Consider the following 19428-nt stretch of genomic DNA (forward strand, 5'->3'; position numbering starts at 1 on the left):
GCTAGTAGCTCATCAGCAAAAAGTGGCTCGGTATTTCAACAAGCAAGTGAAAGGAAGAAAATTCTTTGTGGGAGATATGGTCCTTAGAAGAGTGTTTTTAAACAAGAAAGACAGTGCAGTTGGCATACTCGGACCTAACTGGGAATGACCGTATCAAGTAGTAGAAGTGACAGACTCTGGAGCGTACAAGTTGGGACGGTATGACGAGAATATGGAGCTTGCTCTAGTACCAAGGTATTGGAATGGGGAACATTTGACAAAATACTACCAGTAAGTGCATAAGGTATGATGACCCTCTCAAAGTGCACAATGCTCGAACATCTACTCTTAAGTAGGTGGCCTTTTGAGCGGACCTCGCTCAAAGGTTTAGATAAAATGACTGGTACTCAAGTTAAATGACCATTTCTAAAAGAACAGTCTAAGAAATAAAATTGTTTTATGTTTGAATTAGTTAAGAATCAGTTAGATCATGTAATATCTTTCATAATTCAACAAATGTAAGTTACTACGGTAACAAAAATTTTCAGACCAATAAATGAATAAAGATATTTATCATCATTCTAATTGTGTTAATTATTTTTCTTTATAGCAAGTTACAGATTTACCATTAAAATGTGTACAAAGGTTCTGCTTGAACCCAAAAAGTCGAACAGACAAAAAATAAACTATTACAATACAAGTGACCAAGAGTCATAAGTCTATTCGGTCACTTGGAGGTCAACTATACTCGTACGAAACAAAGGTAAATAACAAGCTTGAAAAATAGCAATCTGCATGTGCAATTACTAAAACAATGGAAAATATTCATTTAAATAAAAAGATAACAAAGCACGATAAGTCTGGGATAAAAGGTCGCCTTGCCAGCTAGTTATCTTAAAACAAAATAAAAAATAACCAAGTTTAAAGGCTGCTTGTTCTGCCATATTATACTGAACAAAGGCCCATGAGCCGAAGGAAAAAAAAAAAGAAAAAGGTCTTATACATTGGAGTCCCTGGTTCTTTGTATGGATCAAGTTAACAGATTGGTGCTTTTATTGAGAGCCTTAGTAAAAATAAAACTCGAAACACATCTCCCCTTTTCTTCTTTTAACCTCACAGGATTCTTATAAGATCATCACAATATTTATGTGAACCTAACATGGTTCTCATAGATGCATAAACCTCACACTGTTCTTATTGCTGCATGAACCTCGTCAGGTTATTGATATATGAACCTCATGGGGTTCTTATTAACGCAAGAACCTCTCGGGATTCATATTGATGCATGAACCTCACGGGACTGTTTTTGATGCATGAACCTTGTGAGATTCTTATCGATACACAAATCTCTTGGGGTTCTTAACTGTTTATATTTTAATTGATGGACTGCATGTGTTACAATGATTGCATACTGGGCATTCATGTACTAACTGTTGGGTTTTATGGCCTAAATAAAACTCATTTCAATATAATCAGATTTACTAGATAATAAAGATCAGAAATAACATTTTATGTTGCATGGTTCACATGATTATATTTAATGTATAAATTCTATTAGGTCCAGAACATATGTTTTTGTTCGTGATTATAGTGTTGTAAGCACAGTGGAATATAATCTTGATTATATGTTCGAAAGTTTAATTCCCTGATTTGTCAGTTCACTGGATTTAGACTGGCATGATAATCAGCGATAGCTATGCTTACACCATGGATAAGTGTTATGTCCTTTCCAGGGCATTGGCAAAGTTTACCAGTATCGGATGTATGGAGAATACACTGGAAGGGACTGATATTGAACTTTGATTAGATATGTTAAATTTACAGTAGTATCTATTCAATTCAATATCACCTAGTTGATCCTAGATCAAATGATCTTAATCTTGATATGGTTAGGTTCGATCTCAAGAGTATTATACGTGTTCTTTGATTTGTTAGTTAAGCCTACTTTTGGGTCAAGGTGATACGTACATTTCGGGAACATGGTAGTGCAATTGAGTGGGAGCGCTAAACATAGATATGGAATCTATAGCTTCTATAGGTATTTAGAAGTGAAACGATGATTTTCTTTGAGCTTGCTAAATAGAGATAAATGATAGAACGTTCATTTTAGTGACTATATTAATTCACTAAAATATCATTTATAGGTGGCAAGTGTTTTAAGGATAAAATATATTAAAAGGGTGTAACGGTAATTTTATCTCTATGCAATGTAGATCATCTATAGAGGATCATTGATTATTGGGATTATAACAATGGATAATTTATAGCGTATCTATATCATGGAACATATAGAGCGTTCTATATGACTGAGAGTGCAATTCCAAGTTCTATGCGTGGATGCAACAAGGAATTAATAAGTTAGTGGATTTACTTGGTAAATTCTTGATCTGCTTATTGGAAGCTCGGTTATATAGGCACATGGTCCCCGTACTAGTTGAGACCATACTGCTTGTAAGACTCAGATAATTGATTTTAATTAATCAATTACAATTCTAAAATTAGACTATGTCTTGTTTATGAATTTTCACTAAGCAAGGGCAGAATTGTAAGAAAAGAGATTCTAGGTTTTATTTATTAATTAAGAGACTTTATATGTCTAATTAATAAATATATTAAATGACAATATTATTTAATAATTAATTTTTAGTTATTAAATAATTGGAATTGGCATTTAAGTGGTTAAATTGAAAAATTGGCATTTTTGAGAAAATGGAATGGAAAAATGACAAAATGGCAAAATTGCAAAGTGGGGCCCAAGAACATCCTATGGCCATTCACACTAAGGAATTTACCATTTATTTTTCTATTATTTTAATTCTAACCTAAACCTAGGTTGTTACCTATAAATAGATAGTGATGGCTTAAGAGAAAGAGATTGATGATACATCACATTCTTTCAGTAAAATTTTAAGCCTCCTTCTTATAGCAAAACCGAAACCTCTTCCTCTCTTTTCTTCTTCAAATTTTTCAGCCTTGAGTAAGAGAGTGAGTGCCCACACACATCAAGTGGTATCTCAATCATAGTATGGAAGACTGTGAAGAATCCAATCAACAAGAAGGAGAATCGGGCTCAAGAAGGAGAGAAAGAGATCCAGGTTCAGATCTTGATAATGCTCTCCTACAGAAAGGAATCAAGGGCTAAAGATCTGAACGGAAGGAGTCATTATATTCCGCTGCACTCAATGTAAGGTTTCCTAAACTTTTTATGTGTTTATTTCATTGTTTTAGAATTCATATTAGGATGTTAATGAAACATACTTATTAGTAAATCTAGATCCTGGTAAAATAATTTCCAACACTAACAATACAGAACTCTCTGTTCATAAGGGTTGTCACGTACAATAGTACTTTTGGACTAATCATTGTAAAGACGTGGTGTTTACATAAGGCGTGGGGGAGAAACATATTTTCTTTGCATATTTTCTATATTTCGCGACTGTTAGGATTTATGCCCTAAAAGTATGTATTGAATGGATAATATATTAAAGAATATATGGAATATAATTATAAGATATATAAATGAATACATTAATTATAGAAATATAATTAATAAATATCTAAAAAACTCTTATTCATATGGAGATGGTATAATCTTATAAGATCGTACAAGAGAATTAAGATAAGTCGGTTGTGTATTAAAGTAAGGGATCTATAATATAAAACTACTAAGTGCATTTCACTATACACTATACTCTAGTGTGTGTGATTTTTATTTGGATCACATATGTGGATAGACATACAGTAAAGGTGCTATGTATAATTTGATTATACATGACTGTACCGATATGTCAATAACATCTTTCATTAACATGTCGTTTATCATAAAAGAACTATTCATATCACAATGATGATCATTAGTAGATCAGTCTAAATCCTAAGTATACATGAACTCCTATTTTTTTTCATTGATTTTTTTGATTCACTAGTTAAATTTTTTCAGAGAAAATGATCCTTACAACTTCTATTTTGAGAGCTTAATAATATGAGTGGTTGGGAACATGTTACACAATAATAGAATCCAAGCTTTCCAAGAGGATCAAATATTAGTTTTCTTGTAGTGTTAATTCTAAAAGTGCTAATAGTTGGAATCCAAATCTTTAATTAAATTATAGATTAACTATTCACATTGAATTAATAGTACATAAAGAATCAAGAGATAAAGAAAAGGGTAAAATAGTAATTTTGACCAACTCTAATTATGAACTAATAATTGGAAGACGAACTACTTATATTGAATATATCAACACTAGTACAAAAAGGGGCATTCGGGACAGTCCTCAAAATACTTTTTTCGGGGACCATCGCTAATAAATTTAAATGACTGTTCTAAACTGTCGAGAAAAATTGGGTATTCCCAACGGTTTAGAACACTCATTAAGGAATTAGGTGATGGTTTTGAGTTAAAATGCAATTTTTTAATCGGGGTTATACACAGTGGTTTTGAACTGTCAGGTATAACCCTGACTAAATAAAATCCTAGGGTATATAGATCACGCTTCCTTTTCTTCCTCATTTTAGCTACCCTATCTTTCTCTCTCTTTTCTCTCGCCTCCACCAACCCACAAAACCCTCTCGCCGTCGTCGTCTGTCCTTCTCTCTCTCGATCTCCCTTTCGACTTGATCTCTCTCTTTCTCTTGTCTCGCGTTGTTTCTCTCGCCTCCACCCACCCACCCACCCACCCACGAAACCCACCCTTCGTCGCCATATCTCTCGTCTCGCTTCATCTCACGCTCTCTCTCACGTCCCCATTAAATGCCACCTCCTCTTCCTCCACCGGCCACCGTCGATGGCCTTCCTAATAAGGTATATACATATATATATTAATATTAATTTATATATATTTATATTCATATTAAACATATATACACAGTATATATATTTATATTTAATAAGTTTATATATACTTAGATGAATTGTTTAATTATTTTTAGATTTTGTATTAAAAAAATATTTAGTTTAGATTAATTATTTAAGTTTTTGATGTAGGTATTTTGAAAAATATTTAGTTTAGATTACTTGTTGTTATGCAATAAAAAAATTATTTAAATTATTTGTTGTTACGAAATAAAAAAATATATAGTTTAGATTATATTAATTGTTTAGGTATTTAAAAAAATAGTTTTTATTAATTATTTAGTTATTAGTTTAATTTTCCTGAATTTTTTTTTTAGATTATTTATTTTTATTTTAATTGTTATTGAAACTTTTTTTATATACATATATATTATTGACTTTTCTAGTCATTGCCAAACTTCACCGAGCTCCTCTTTATTTTTTGGCGATCTTTTGAGAGTGGCTCATTATTATCAGTAATTGTTATACCCAAAGTTTTGCTGGAGGACACGTGTCAAGATAAAGAGAATGTAAATCGATGCAATAGTTTTTTATGGAATAACTCATTAAATATGTAAGTAGCAGAGTATATTTGTAACCCGCTGATTGTAAGGTCTTAGGTGAGGAATCAATGTACAAACTGGCACTTAGTATATTAGCGAGAAACCATATGTCACTAAATATGAATAGCGAGACATCAAGGATAGAATACATTGGAAGATGAAAGCGGCACATATCAATCATCAAAGTCCGTAGCATACAATGAACAAACTAAGTGTAAAATTTCGATCAGCTCAAGAACAAGTAAGCGAGGTGACCGTCTCGTTATGGGAAGACTGCATATAAATTCATCCCGTTAGCGTCAGCGAGGCTTACAATCCTGGTAAGCCAAAAGATAGCATTTAAATGACCCTCAAAGAATTCTTTGAGGATAAGAATCACGATCGACATCAGACATACATCGTCGACCTCGGAAGGGAGAATGGCCCCAGCTCGCTAATAGGATCACTGTAACCAAGTTGATGTCGAGACATCTCCAGATACAGCAATTAAAGACATGTTTAATACACGATTGTTTTGACCTAGTAAAAGCAGGAAAATCACATTTATACGATTAACAAATCATAAACCGCATTTACATTGCATGATATGTAATCAAATCCCATGATTTTAGGGATGATTGTTGTAAACATATTACAATCAAATGTGTAATTTACTGACCACTATGTAATTATAAATAGTGGTAGACAAGATCAAAAAATGGGAGGAAAAATCTCATACGAGAGAGGCCCTAGAAAAACAAACGCAATCAGAAATTTGAATAAGATTGACTCGTAGACTATGCAAAATTTTAACTGCAAAACCACGTAAAAAAGACCATTTGTTCATATATAATTTTTCTATAGCTTTTATTTTTTCGGTGTGAAATTATTACCGTGACGCTCAAATTTAGTTAACGAAAATTTGCGTTAAAAGTTTGGTACTTTCATTGAAAGCTTCTGTGAAAAAGCTCCGAAAAAAAAAAACCTTCCCTTCTTTTGAAGAAAAACAACCTCCTTCATGGTTGAAAATCCAGAAAATGTTAGCAACCCACATAAGGAAACCAATCATCGTTCTTGGAAAGAGCCCATGGGCTCTAGAAGACCTACCAACCCGCAGTCCAAAAGGACCACTCGTTCCAGGAGAGCTCAACCTGAGTGTGGTCCCAGCGCACGGAGCACACGTTCCCGGAGAACTCAAACCGACGTAGGTCCTAGTACGCGGACAACACGCTAGAGGAGAACTCAGCGTGGGAAGGGTCAGAACGCCAAGACGAGGGATGAAAAGCTCAATCGTGGAGGTGCCCAATCTATGGGAGAAAGAACTTATGAAACAGAATGTCACCGAATGGAAGAAGCGCAACGTCAAAACGCTGAGTTAGAACGTGAGGCAGCCTCGGCCAGGGCGATACAAGGGATGAATGTTCAAAATCAACCTGAGCCTGGAGTGAGAAGACCACAAGGCAGACCTCGTGGCTCACGAACCATGAGACATGAAAAGGCCTGGGAAGAACAAGCTAGGGAAAATGAGACACCCCTTGAAAATCAGGACGAACAGCCAGATGGTAGACAACCGAAAACTTATGAATGAGAAATCCCTCATGAAAATGAGGAAGATCTTGGGACTCAACCGGGAGAACGAAGATCACCTGCTAGAAATCACCAACATTCTTCCCAAACCCATAGAGCAAGGACTCGTACATACCCTGATGGGAGAAATACGACAAACCGCTCTCGGGAGGAAGGAACAGAACATAAAGAAGCAAGTGTGACTTCAAGGCGATCCAGAACCCATAGTCGATCAACTCGATGAGGATAAAGTACTCAACGAGCAAATAATTGAGAAAGTATGGGAACCAGTAAATCTGCGAGCCACTCAAAGACAAAGTCTATGAGTAGGACGCGATCTATGAGTAAGACAAAATCTGCCAGCAATTACTCCCAACCAGATCTACGAGAGCACTTGAATTAGAAGAAACCTGACCTTCGCCAACAGCTTGGTCCAAAGCAAGAGGATCCAATCCAATTGCAGATAAACGAGCTGGAGGACAAGTGCAGGAGATATCAAGTGGGGGAATTAGGGAAATACGATTCTGACGAGGAGCTTGAGCCATATCACCCAGATATTATGAATACCCCTTTTCCTTTGGGATTCAAAAACCCGCATGTCTCATCTTAACCACAGATTTGGTCTCGCATTTGAATAACTTTACCACAATAATCCGAGAGAGTAATGTGACGAACAATTTACGTTGTATTTTGTTCCCCACCTCACTTGCTTGAGCAGCGAGTAGCTAGTTTAACAAGTTTACTTATCATTCAATAACTTCCTGGGAGCAACTGTGTAGGGATTTCAAAAAGCAATTTCAGGCTGCTAGGGATAGGCGACCCGAAGCGGCCTCACTAACCAAGCAATAGCCTGGCGAGACACTTAATGCTTACTTAAGTCGTTTTAGCACGGCTGTGGCCAGGGTTAGAAATTTGGATGATAGCATCCAACTTACAGCCCTTCAGGCGGGGATCTCTACTGATCCATTAACCAAAGGGTGTGAGTTGTGGGATGACTTACAAGGACGTCCAGTGAGAAGCATCACTAAGTTCGCCGAAAGGGCTTAGGTGTTCGTTTAGAAGGAAGAAGCATGAAAGGAAATGAATCTATTGAAAAAAAGCTCGGGAGGCAAACCCAGCAATACTTCAATAGGAACCGTTTCCACGAGAATTGATAACTTGGGGGCTTCTAGTTCGAAGAGAAAGGACAGAGTTAAGGAACGGTCGAAGGATAAAAAGAAACAGAAAAAAGCATGACAAATACGTGCCAGTGTATACCATTTATACCGAGCTTAATGAAACTCGGGAGAATATTTACCTCGCACATGAGCAGAAGGTGGCCTTCGGCAAGCCCGAGCCTATGAAGATTTCGAGAAGTAAACAGATCCTAACAAATATTGTAAATTCTATAAGGATATTGGGCATACGACCGATAAATGTCGCCAATTGAAAGATGAGATAGAAAGTCTCATCGCCCGATGCCATTTTAAATAGTACATGAAAAGACAGGGCCAAGGTTACAACAAGCCCACTTTGCCCAAGAACCCAAACAACTAGGTTACAACCTATTCCTGTGGAAGGAGAGGACATCCTGGTTATTTCAGGAGGGCCACATATCGCAAGGTAAGGAAATAACGCCCAGAAAAGATATGTGAAAGAGATAAAGAACAACCAGTCGGCCTTTGCCCCAGAACCTTCCAAGAAGGTGAAAATCGAGGAACCTCCCATTGTATTCACGCAGGAAGATGAGAAAAATGTGAGGTATCCTCACGTCGATCCATTGGTGATAACCATTCAACTCGCCAATAAAAGGATCAAGAGAGTGTTAATAGACAATGGGAGCTCAGTAAATATCCTTTATAAAGAGACTCTAAAGAAAATGGGGCTCAAAAAAGCCAAATTAAGGCCCTGTATGGTAAACCTTTTCGAATTTACCGGCGACAGCATCGCTAGCCTTGGCATAATCGAGCTTGCATTAACCTTAGGCGAGGCACCATTATCTGCTACTGTTATGCAAGACTTCTTAGTTTTCGACTTGCCCTTGGCTTACAACATATTGTTGGGTCATCCAGCACTGATCGGATTAGGGGCAGTCAGTTCGATCAAGCCCCTATCCTTGAAATTCCAAACACCAGATGGCGTGGGAGTGGTGCGTGGCGACCAGATGCTGGCTCGCGATTACTATCGCATAGAGCTGCAGCATAGAAAAGTCGTCATCAGTTGTTGGCGATCTACACAGAAGAAACTGAACAGAATGACGAAGATCTTGACCCCTGAGTTCAAGATGAGAAAGACCTTCTAAAACCAATCGAGGAATCGGAAGTGGTCATTCTCGACCTAGGAAATCCAGCAAAGGGTGTATACATTGGGAAGAACCTGGACGAGCAACTCAAATATCAGCTAATAAGCTTTCTAAAGGTGAACCGGGATCAGTTTTCCTGGAGCCATGGAGATATGATAGGGATCGACCCTAATATTATCTGTCACCACTTAAATATCGATCCAAACCACCCAGCGAAGCTGACAAGTTGTTAGCCAACAATGTTATACGCGAGGTATTTTATCCCTCGTGGATAGACAATCCTATTCTTGTCCTGAAACCCAACAGAACTTGGAGAACTTGTATTGACTTCTCTGATCTGAATAAGGCGTGCCCAAAAGACTATTTCCCACTTCCTAGGATCGATCAGTTAGTGGATGCAACTGCTGGGCACGAGCTTATGTCATTTATGGACGCATGTTTTGGATATAACCAGATAAAAATGTATGTCCTAGATCAAGAACATACAAGCTTCGTAACCAACATGAGACTCTATTGTTATAAAGTCATGTCGTTCGAACTAAAGAACGCTGGGGCAACGTATCAACAATTGGTAAACGAAATGTTCACAAACCAAATAGGGAGGAATATGGAAGTTTACGTCGATGATATGTTGGTAAAATCAATAAAAAGTAAGGATCATACTTCAGATCTCGCGGAACGCTTTAAGATATTAAAGAAGTATAATATGAAACTAAATCCAAAAAAATGTTCCTTTGGAGTTTCCTCAGGAAAATTTTTAGAATTCATAGTTAACGCGAGGGGTATTGAGGCAAATCCTAAAAAGATCAAGGCATTAATAGACATGCCATCACCGACAAAGCCTAAGGAAGTACAAGCCTTGACAGGAAGAATGGCTGCACTTAACAGATTCATTTTGTTGTCGAGCAAATTTCGCAACACCAAAAGTGAATAATAATAATAATAATAAGAAGAAGAAATTATATGAGGAACAATTGCGAGTATTCAACCTAAAACGGTGAGTACTCAAACTTGGAACGTAAGTACTTAATTAAAACTGGAATTATCAAGAAGACAAAGGAGTATAGTGGTTCAGTCAGATCACGGTCTGCTTAGTCCACTGTTGCAAGAGTTTCGTAGTTGTCATTTCATGGTGGATCACTCCTTTATATACAAAGCAAGTGTCCAGTTAGTTACACCAGGATTGCATTCATTGTCAATCCATTTATACATTGATTCACAATAACTAAACTAAAACGTAAACATTAATAAATGAATAACAATTTCTATTCACTAAATACAGCAACGTATGCGACTTCTAATGTTCAGTTGGCTGTTAATATTCTGGCCTAAGCTCGAGGGCTTAGGATATACCTAACATTTAGTTAAGTCTAGAATGTCTGCGTTCTTGTATAGTCGCACTTACGGACATCGTATAACGAGCAGATAGAACCTAGATACGCGAGTCTATATTGGTTTATCGAGGCCGTTGGGTCATCGAGACTAGCTCGCATCATAGAGAGTCGATCTCTATGTTTTCGCAGGAGGATCGAGAGGATACTCGCACATTTCCTGGTACATGCGAGTTAAATCCATTCCTTGGTCCTACATAATGCGAGTCACACGAATGCGATTTAGACTTTGGTCATATTCGCATCATCTCGCTGATTCTAGCTCAAGCGAGGTTTAAACTCGAGGAGTCTCTCATTGACATCTCAGCTTTTATTGGGAAAATTGAGTACACGTGTCCTCCAAACAGGAGTCTGGTCTCGAGTTTCTAGGTGAGAGAAATCTCACTATAACACATTTCGAAGTCAATTGATAAGTGTATGCCGTTCTTCAACATATTGCGAGGCAACAAAAAGTTCGAGTGGACAAAAGAGTGTGAGGAGGCCTTTTAGAACATAAAAAGGCATCTAGCAATGCCTCCAGTTTTGGCGAAACTAATAACTGGAGAGACGTTGTTTCACTATTTAGCCATCTCGGAAGATGCAATTAGTGCAGCTATAGTACGAGAAGAGGGCAAGCACCAACAACCTATTTACTATGTAAGTAAAAGTTTACTAGGGGCAGAATCCAGATATCCCCCTCTAGAGAAACTCGTGTTGTGCCTAGTCCATGCGTCTCGTAAACTACGACCATACTTCTAGGTTCACCCCATAAAGGTGTTAACCGATCAACCCTCGAGACAAGTTTTATCAAAACCATGCTTCTGAAAGATTGATAAAATGGTAAATTGAACTAGGGTAGTTCGACATAACATACCATCCTCGAACTTCTGTCAAGGGCCAAGCTTTAGCTGACTTCTTGATAGAAGAAATTCCACCTAATCGGAAAGACGTGGAATCCTGGAAGTTATACGTGGATGGTGCATCCAACGAATAAGGTTCGGGTGCAGGGATAATATTAATATCACCAGAAGGCTTTTAAGTTCCACTATGCGCTGAGGTTCCAATTTGACGCATCTAATAACGAGGCTGGATATGAAGCCTTGATCACCGGCTTGAAAATAGCAGAGGCGTTGAAAGTCAAAAATCTCATTTATCATAGTGATTCGCAGCTGATAGTGAACCAGGTCCTCGGGAAATACCAGGCCAAAGACTTAAAAATGGCGAAGTATTTAGAGAAATTTTGGAACAACATGGAAAGATTCGATTACTTTAAAATCGAACAAATTCCAAGAGAACATAACTCTGACCCCGACGCCTTAGCAAAATTGGCCTCACAGAATTACCTGGATGAATTGAATCTAGTTCCGGTAGAGATGCTGAGCGAGCCAAGTATATGTGAAACCAAAGACGTCGAGATGATAGATAGCTCTCCAACATGGATGACACCTATTATTAATTATTTACTCGACGGACAACTTCCAAATGACAAAAATGAGGCACGAAAACTATTGTATTCAGTGCCTCGCCACACAATGATCGAAGGAAAACTATATAGAAGAGGGTATTCAATGCCCCGATTTCGATGTGTTCTTCTTGAAGCAAATAAAAATCATTAGAGAAATTTATGAAGGCTTCTGTGGGGATCATGCGGGCTGGCAAAGTCTGTCCAAAAATATTATTAGATAAGGATATTACTACCGACGATCAATAAGGACACACACGAGTTTGTTAAGAGATGTGATAAGGGTCAGAGGTTTTCACATGTACCTCGCATACCGCCAATAGTTTTTAGAATGATGACCTCACCCTACCCATTTTCTATATGGGGGATCGACCTAATTGGGGCATTAACCCCTGGGCGAGGAGGAGCTAAGTATACGGTAGTAGCAGTCGACTTCTTCACTAAATGGACGGAGGCCGAACCCCTCGTATTCATAACCTGTAAGAAAGTCCTTGACTTTGTCGTCAAGAACATTATCTGTTGGTTTGGAATTCCCATGAAGATAGTATCCAATAATGGAACCCAATTTGATGGCGACTTGTTCACTGAATTCTGCAAGAGGAATAAGATTATCAAAAGCTTCTCGTCAGTATCCGGGCCTCAGGCAAAAGGACAAGTGGAAGTCGTTAATAGAACCCTAAAGGATACTATCAAGAAGAAGTTAGACGCTACCAAAGGCAGATGGGTTGACGAGCTACCTCAGGTAATCTGGGCCCACAGAACTACTGATAAGACAGCTACAGGGCACACTCCTTTCTCGCTAGCATTTGGCTCGAAAGTCATGCTGCCTATTGAAGTCAACATATCGACTCATAGAAGAGAGTTTTATAATCAAGAAGAAAACCAAGAACTTTTAAAATTATCCCTAGATCTACTTGACGAAAAACGAACTGAGTCGCAAATCACCAACGCAACATACCAACACCAGTTACAAGATACTTCAACAAAAAAGTCAAGAAAAGACTATTCAATGTTGGAGACTTGGTGCTAAGGCGAGTCTTTGCAAATACAAGAGATGCATCAGCAGGAGTGTTCAACCTGAATTGGGAGGGTCCATATGTCATCGAAGCAATAGTTGGAGGGAGTCTATAAATTGGCTCGACTTGATGGCTCGCTAATAAAGAACTACTGGAACGTAGAACATTTGCCACCCTACTACCAATAAATAAATGATGTAACTTGCATTACTGATGTAAACTTTAAACTTTAGTTATGAATAAAGAGATTCATTTATATTAAGTAATTATAAAGTTTTGTTCATTAAAAATTACATAAGGGGCATTTATATATGATTAATCGGAATTCATCTAAAAATACATTGTATAATGCAAACCTGTCATTTCAAATTTCTTTTTAAAATTGAAAGGTTCTCGACTAAACCTCTTTGACGAAAGTGGAGTCGAACCGTTATAACTCCCTGACCAAACTTTTTTTACGAGAAAGGGGTCGAATCGTTATAACACCTTGATCAAACCTTTTTGACGAAGAAGGGATCAAACAACTATAATTTTTGATGTAAAACCTATCCGGCGGGAAAGGAAAATCAAAAGTTATAACTCGCATATAAAACTGAATACAAACGGTTCTCGCGAGCTAGGAAAGTACTAAACGAGGCATCACGATGCCTTGATAAAAGTACTTGAACCTAGAAAATAGATAGATAATATAACTATTCATACAAGAAAATTAAGAATACACAAAGTGATAAAATCCTTAAAGTATATTTAATTTTGCTTAAGGCATATTATAACTGCTATAGCAAGGCAGAACTGACAACTGCTCGAAAATTAAACAGTTTGGTAGATCACTAAATACTTAAATAGGAAGATTACGAGCAATGGAAAAATCCAAAAGTACTGTACATTTGATCAAAATGTAGTTGTTTACATTGTGAGTAAAAACGCACCCAAACACGATTGTATTAAGTTCAAATGAAAATAGTACAAGGCTTTTAAGATAAGAAAAAACCCAAGTTGGGTTACAAACTTGTCTTTACAAAAATGCCACTAGGGGCAAACCATTAAGTCATCTTCCTAAAACAAAGGCTGAGAGGGGAAGCTATTGAACTCCAGAAAGATCGTCTTCATATAGCCTGAGAAAGACTGTCTACACGTAGCTCAAAGAAAGACAGTCTACACATAGCTTGAGAAAGACCGGCTACATGTAGAGAGCCTTGATCTCTGCACAGACCTCATTCTCCTCATCATCAGAAGATCCCATTTCCTGAAGTCGAGATCTCTTTCCCAGCCTCAAGAAATTCCTCTATACCAGAAAGAGGTTGATGCAAAGGTCTTTTGGCGCAGGTTTAGGTCTTGGGTTGGCTGGATTCTCTGATAGAAATCACGCCAACTTCCTTCCCAGATTCATCTACAACCATGCCAACCTTCCTCTGGAATTCTTTATCAGCCTGAGGAGAACCTTTTAAATCACCCACAAGATCTATGATCACTTGAGAGGATCGACCATGGAAAGCTACGGGGTTCCCCTAGTTTGGATTGGTCGGAAGCTCCAAAGCCTTGGAATCCATTGTTTTCGGCACCGATTGAGGTTTGAAGTCCTTGGGAACAAATGGAAATGGGTTGGTGAGTTTGGGTATTATGAGTTTGGGAGGATGAACTTCTGAACTCAGAAGGGATATTTGGGCAGGAAAGAAATGATCCATTCTGAAAATGGATCTCACTAAAGAGCCAGAGGTTTATGAAAAATGAGAAGCTTGAGTCGCCCTTTTATACACAAAGTCCAGTGACAAGAAAGTTAAGTATTGAAAAATACAACGGTAGAGAGAAGTGCAGAATATGAAGAGACGATTCATAATGACCCTCGAAACCGTACAACCGCCAAAATCAAAGGATGCATTTTTTCCAAGAAAAGATCTTTATGAAAATGCCCTCTTTAATTATTAAAAATCTCTTTTTACTAAAAAAAACTTTTTAAGGAGCAATTGTTATACTCAAAATTCGGCTGGAGGACACATGTCAAGATAGAAGGAATGTGAATCGATGCAATAGTTTTTTATGGATTAACTCATTAGATACTTAAGTATCAGAGTATATTTGTAACCCGCTGACTGTAAGGTCTTAGGCGAGGAATCAATGTACAAACTGGCACTTAGTATATTAGTGAGAAACCATATGTCACTAAATATGAGTAGTGAGCCATCAAGGACAGAACACATTGGAAGATGAAAGCGGCACATATCAATCGTGAAAGTCCTTAGCATACAATGAACAAACTAAGTGTAAAAATCAGATCGGCTCAAGAACAAGTAAGCGAGGTGACCGTCTCGTTATGGGAAGACTGGATATAACTTCATCTCGTTAGCATCAGTGAGGCTTACAATCCTAGCGAGCCAGGAGATAGCATTTAAATGTGCCTCGAAGAATTCTTTGAGGATAAGAATCACGATCGACATCTGACATACATCATCGACCTCGGAAGGGAGAATGTCTCCAGCTCGCTATTGAGATCACTGTAACCAAGTTTCTGTCGAGACATCTCCAGATACAACAATTAAAGACGTGTTTAATACAGATTGTTTTGACCCAGTAAAAGCGGGAAAATCACAGCTACACGATTTACAAATCGTAAACCGCATTTACACTGTATGATATGTAATCATATCCTATGATTTTAGGGATGATTGTTGTAAACATATTACAATCAAATGTGTAATTTACTGATCACTATGTAATTATAAATAGGGGCAGACAAGATCAAAAAGGGGGGAAAAATCTCATACGAGAGAGACCCTGAAAAAAACTAACACAATCAGAAATCTGAATAAGATTGACTCGTGGACTATGCAGAATCTTAACTGCAAAACCACGTAAAAAAGACCCTATGTTCATATATAATTTTTCTATAGCTTTTATTTTTTTGGTGTGAAATCATTACCGTAAGGCTCAAATTTAGTTAACAAAAATTCGCGTTAACAGTAATATATATATATGTATTTTTAGTTCATACATATTTATATATATAAGTTGATGGTAATTGTAAAATTTAGAATTCAATAAATATTAATGGTTTTATTATTTTTTAGGTACCGAGTTCTTGATGTTGATTAAAGAGCGTAAAAGTAGCTAATAGCTTTATTAAAGAAATGTATAATCACTAAAACTTTATAATTATTTATTTAGTAGAGTTTGAATATCTTATATATTTATCCGTAGTGAAGTAAGTTCTAGGATTAATTGTTCTGCATACGGATGGGTGGATAATTTTTGTATAATTAATGTTATTTTATTTGTTTTGTATTGTGTTTTGTACATTTTGTTTCTTATTTTTTACACATTTGAAATTTTTAAAAATGTATGATTACAGTTGTTATGTTGTCAAAATTTTAATAGAATTAGGATAAATTTTACTAATAATACATAAATATTAGAGGGAAAATGTTAGATTTTGGTAAAAATGCATTAAGTATTTTTTTTTTCTTTTAGATTTAAAGTTTATAAATTTAGGAATATTTTAATTTGAATAGAGGTATATTTGTTATTTAAATTAAATATTCTAAGTATTAGAATTTTATTTTGATAAAGTTAGGTAATGTTTATGTTTTTAAAATATAAAATATGTATATTTTGATTTTCTTTTTGTGAAATTTAATTTATTTTTAGTGATATTGTAGTGTGCATAGCTAAAAAGTTATAGAATATATCCTTAGTATATTTTGAATTAAATTTTTTTATAGCATTTTAATTTTAATAATGTTTAATTTGTTACTAGAAAAAATAAATGTAATGTAGTTTTGGTAAAGAAAATTTTTAATGTAAGTTTAATTGTTTAGGAAAAAAAAAGTTTAGTATAGTTTATTATAACTTTAATATAGTTTAGGTAATGTTTAGTTTTAAATTGTACTTTTATAAAGTTTATTTGGTATATTGAAATAATTAAAAACTTTAATTTTTTAGTGTTGATATGTTTGCAATATGGTAGCTAGGTTATTCTTTATAAGTCTATCATGCTTATTAATTAATGGTTTTTTTTTTGAATGTGCAGGTATATTGTTAAGTCTTTCTTTAGAGCAATGCTAGACGTTATTTGAAATTGAGATCTTAGGATTTAAAAAGTGTATTTCATTTTGTAAATATTTTTTTGCTTCATAGTTGATGATGATAAAATTAGGATTGAGTATAAAATTTTGTAAGCCTAAACTAGTACACTATGAAGTGTAATTATAATTGTGTTATTAATAAATTTCTATTTATGCTCGAGTTGTTTGATAATTATGATTATGACATGAACAAATATAAAATAAAAATTTAAGATTATTAAAATTTTAAAATAATAATAAAAAATGAGTTATTATACCATGACATTTTGAAATTGTTGCCTATGAAAGTTAATAAGCGATGGTTTTTAAACCGTCGCCTATAGTATTAGGCACGATTATAAATTGTGGTCTATACCCTATCATAGGCTACAATTTTAAACCGTCAAGAATGATTATAAATTATCGCCCATTTTTTCTATTTAGCGACGGTCGAATAGGCGATAATTATAGAAATCGACAAGAATACTTTACCTGATTGTTTAAAACTATCGGGAAAACCAATTTTTTAGTAGTGATAAATCACTTTACATGGAAATATTTAATTTGATGAATAAATTTGAGAAAGAATTGATTTCTATAAGAAATAATTCTTAAGGAAAAAATAGTAATTTTGTGAAAATTATTATTTTTAATAATTGTCAATTATCAATTGTATAATTAAAGAGGTATTTAACTATTTAGTGTTATTTATTAAAGCTAAATTAATTAGTTAAATGTAATATTTTTCTTAAATAATATTAAATGGAGAAATATATTATTTTAGTAAAGATAATATTTATTTTTATCCTAATAAAATAAGAGATTAATGAGAATTAATCAATTATTATTTGTTGGCAAAATAAATAATAAATCTTATTTATGGTAAAATTGAGAAATCAATTTGGGGCTTTAAAACATGACCCACATGTGTAGGCATGCATTGTCCCACACGTGTATGATGACATGTAAAAACTCATGTGAATTTTTTTTAATTATTATATTAAATATATTATTATATAATTTATTTAAATTTAAAAGATCATATAAAATAAAAGAATATAACTAATTTCTGTTATTATGTTATATGATATTTAATTTAAAATTTTAATTAAAATAAATATTATCTTTTTATTTTATAGGCTTAAAAAGGGTTTTAAATATATATATTTTTTAAAAATACATATATATCTATGATATATAACAGGAGAACAAACGAATAAACAATAGAAAGAGAACTGAATTTAAAAACCTTTTTCAATCTCTCTCTTCTACTTGTACTCTCTCTCTCTCTCTCTCTCTCTCTCTCTCTCTCTCTCTCTCTCTCTCTCTCTCTCTCTCTCTCTCTCTCTCTCTCTACACGACTCACATACACACATACTAGTGTGTTGTGTTTTTTTTCAATCACAATCACAGTGTCTCATGAGTTGAAATATACTGTGATTAGAAAATTATTTTCATCTCATTAAATCTAAAAGCCCACTCTTTTTCTAAGTCTTGAGGCTGATCTAGAAGACACTGGTATGTCGAGTTCTTATATTGGATGTTCATTTTGTTTATACGAAAAGTAGCAAAGAAATCCTGATATGTAGGCCAAAAAAAAAGTAAATCTCTATACAAATAAATTAGATTTGTGTTATGTATTATTGTGATAAGATTCGGGGTCTAAAGTTCATATCGGATTCAAAAAATATTTTTTTAAAACTAAATTTGATTCTACTCTTCCACTGGGACTCCGGTATGAACCCTAAAACCTAACACAATAAAATAAAAAATATAAAATAGTATACATATAAATACACTTATACATAAAATACAAATCAATATATATAAAAATATTAAACTAATATTTATGAGAAGATAATGAGAGTAATAAAATTACATTACCAAAAGATGGCGGCGGCAGCAGCGCGGTGGTGGTCCAACGAAGCTTCAGGCAATGGAGAGGGAGGCGGTAGCAACGTGGTGGTGGTCCGGATAAGCTTCAAGTGATAGAGATGGTTTTGTTATTTTTTAGAGAGAAGATAAGAGATAGATGGAGAGAGTTTGGACATGGAAAGATATGGAGACGGTTTGGAATTTGGAGAAGATAATGAGGTTAGAGAGAGAGAGAGGAGAATAAAGATAAAAATGAAATGAGAGATTAGATCAAAGGGTTCGAGGTTTAATTTTAGAGGGAAAAAGCTCGCATTTTTCAACAGTAAGTTTTTTAAAAAAATATTTTACTGACAACTTTGTCGTCATTAATATATTTATCAATAACGACATTTTCGTCATTAATAGGGGGAACAAAAAAAAATATTCTTATCACTGACGACACTTA

This window comes from Cannabis sativa, chromosome X, assembly GCF_029168945.1.
Source record: "Cannabis sativa cultivar Pink pepper isolate KNU-18-1 chromosome X, ASM2916894v1, whole genome shotgun sequence".
Lineage (NCBI taxonomy): Eukaryota > Viridiplantae > Streptophyta > Magnoliopsida > Rosales > Cannabaceae > Cannabis > Cannabis sativa.